A 3,175-nucleotide genomic window follows, 5' to 3' on the forward strand; every position below is an offset into this window, starting at 1 on the left:
CATGACAAGGAGGAGCTGGGGACCCTACACGAGGCTCCCCACCCAGCCCCTCAGAACTCCCTCATTCCTGAGGACCCCAGGGCTCATCAGCCGCCCTAGCTGCCTCCCACCACCCAACAGCCCATGGACAGGTTTAATGTCACAAAAGAGAAAAAGTCATTAGCAGAAATGTATTATTGATGAAGAGGCCTAATTAGGCAGACTAATAAACTACCTGGTCTCACCCTGAATCCATGAGGACTAATGGGAGAATAGTCTAGCCCTCAGCAGAGTCTGCCCGGCTATAAGTGGGTGGGCCCCTGGGTGCCGAGGACCCCAGTGGTGTCCTAGGTAGAGGCTGAAGGGCAGTAAGTGCCATGGTCCAGGGCTCCCCACTCCACCACAGCCCCCGGCTGAGCCTGAGTGCCTCCGGTGAGTCTACCTGCCCCACCTTCGGAGGACTGTCATGGACAGGACCCTCCCCAGCCTCGGAAGAGGAAAGTTGGGGTCCACGGCCCAGTCACTTACTGCAGCAATTGTGTTTGCATAAGGACGGCTCATGGCCTGGGCCTTCTGCCCAAAGAGGACTGCCCTGTCTCTCACTGTCTCCCCGCTGCCCCTTCTGAGAAGGGAGAGGCAGCCCCTGAGGCAAGACCAGCTGAGCACACAGCACTTCCCAGCTTCTCTGCTCCAACTCTGGGCCCCAAGGTGGGACTTGGAGTTGCACGGTCAGATGGAAACAGCGGCCAGGGGACCCACCCAGCTCCCCAACCCCAGGGACCATGTGGAGGCGGCCCTCGGAAATGGCTTGGACCCCGAGGACCCCAACACCCAATGGCAGTGGCCAAACCCATTTTACAAATGAGGAAATTGAGGCTTGGGGGTGGGCAGCCCCAAATACAGAGCAGAGACTGGGACCAGGCCCCTTCCAGCTGCCCGGGAAGCCTGTTTCTGTCTGCTCCTGGCTCTGGTGGTTGAGGTATATCCTGGGGAGCACCCCCACCCCCTGCAGAGATCACCAGCCCCTCCTGGGTCAATACAAGGAAGCAGGGAAGGCAGGCAGTGGGTAGAGCCACCTACCTCGCTGTGTGGCCCGCAGAGTCAGGGCCAAGGCAGATAGGCACTCGCATGGGTGGACAGCCAACTCCTGTGCCAGGAAGGACATTTGTCAGGCACAGGAGGAGGAAAGGCAGGCCCCGAGGAGGAGTCTTAATGAGCAATTAGGCTAAGAGGATCCATGATCCTGCTAATGGCCTCAGAGCCTCTGACCTCAGAACTGAGAACTGTGACAGGCTAACTAGGGAGTACTGACCAAGGGACATTCCCAGAGCAGTGACCCAGGATAGGAGGTCAAGAAGGTCTGGACCTAAGGACCTGCACCGTGGGGCCTGGGGGAGGTGTGTCAGGGGCCAACTTCTTGCCTTCCAGACCTTGGGCAACACCGACCCTCTCAGGGCCTCAGTTTACCCATCTGGATGTGTTCTTGGAATAGGGGTGATGTGGGAGGTGGTGCTTTTCAAAGTGGGAGACAGAGAAACAAAGGCAGGGACCCCACCTCCCTCGCCCATCGCCCATGGCAACCATGTGCTCTGAGCGACGCAGGTACCCTGCCTGGCCTACACCTGGAGCTGCCACCTTCGCCCCTTTGCCTCTCCAACTGCCATCTTTTTTAAATCTTATGCTTTGAAAAACTTTAAACTCTCAAAAAAGCTGGAAGAGCAATTTAAGTGGCCAACTGCCTGGCCACGATCAGGCGCCAGGGTCCATCATTGCCTGTGGCAGGCTGCACGGGAACAGCACTGACCCCGGATAGAGGACAAGGTGACTTTGAGGGTTCTAGAAGCTATGATGAGCTCAGAAGCCAGGATGAGGTGTCAGTTGAGGGTCTGGCCAGGCGGGGCCAGGAACCAGGATCAGAAAAAAATGACTCATGTGAATGGCAGCAGGTCCCCAAATCCTACCTCTCCCGGGGCTCCTGGCACCTCACCCCCACACCAAGATGCCTACGCTGTGCAGGGCATCAGCAATTTCGATGAGTTTTCATTTCACTCTCTCTTTATTGCAATTACTTTGAAAACTACTAAGTGTAGTTATTAATCAGTAAGTTATCTGCTATTATCTGCTCTCGTATTAATTATCTGGCCATTGGGAATGACACCAAGATTTAAGATTTTTAATTGTTAATAATATTTCTCAAACACGAGAGAAGTTTAATGCATCTCTATATATTCTCTCTTGCCTGGGGTAAGGCAAGCTCACTCCGACCACCCTGCAGGCTTGGGGTCAGGGCCATGTGCTCAGCAGAAATGACCGGGTGACCCTCAACCATGCAGAGCTTGCCACTGGGCAAAGTGACAAGAACCTGTCTATACCAGTGTCCTGTCTCTGAGCCTCAGTCTGCTCATTTGTGAGGCGGGGATGACACAGATTCCCTCTGCAAAGCAGGCTATGAGGGCGAAGCAGTATGATGCCCAGGAAGGGCCGTAGAGTGCTGCCAGGTAAGAGGGGTCTCGTGTTGACAGGGTGAACTTACTGGGTCCACTTCCTGAAAATAGCGAGAAGTGAGCAGGGAGCTTGCATCCACTGTGGTGTCACATAATGTAACCCCACACTGCCAGCTGTGTCTCCCTCCCAGGGATTCCCAGCCCCAGTCACCCACCGGCACTGCTGTCCTGTCCTCATAGCTGGCCCATGCACACCAGGAGAGTGGCTCCTGGTATATCCTCCTGCGTCTGATGGTCACCAGGATGAAGCCAGAGCTCCTGGGGACACTGGAGACTACAGCGGGACTGAGCGATCAGTCAGCTCTGTGAGTTCACATGGGCCTAGAGCAGGCAATTGGAGGTTTACTTAGGGACAGCTGGGCCATCGGTAGGTACCTGTCACGTGGTAGGTACCTTGCAGTCTCCCCAGTGCAGTCCTCCCAGTTGGCCTCAATGTCAGGGCTACCCCAACCTGTGCGCCTTGGAGAAGCCAGCAGGCATAAGATTGGATGTGAACACTGGGAAGTGGGCCGCTCTCCTGGTCTAGTGTTTGGGGGCCATATGAGGAGCTGGAGAGAGAGTTGGGTCATGCCCAGGGCCCAAGACACACTCATGAGGGAGAAGTCCTGCCAGGCAGTGCCAGAGACGTGATCGTAGTGATGGTGGAGGTGGAGGTGGAGGTGGGGATGGTGCTGGTGGTGGGGAGGCGGGGG

Source organism: Pteropus alecto, unplaced genomic scaffold (genome assembly GCF_000325575.1).
Source record: "Pteropus alecto unplaced genomic scaffold, ASM32557v1 scaffold135, whole genome shotgun sequence".
Taxonomy (NCBI): Eukaryota; Metazoa; Chordata; class Mammalia; order Chiroptera; family Pteropodidae; genus Pteropus; species Pteropus alecto.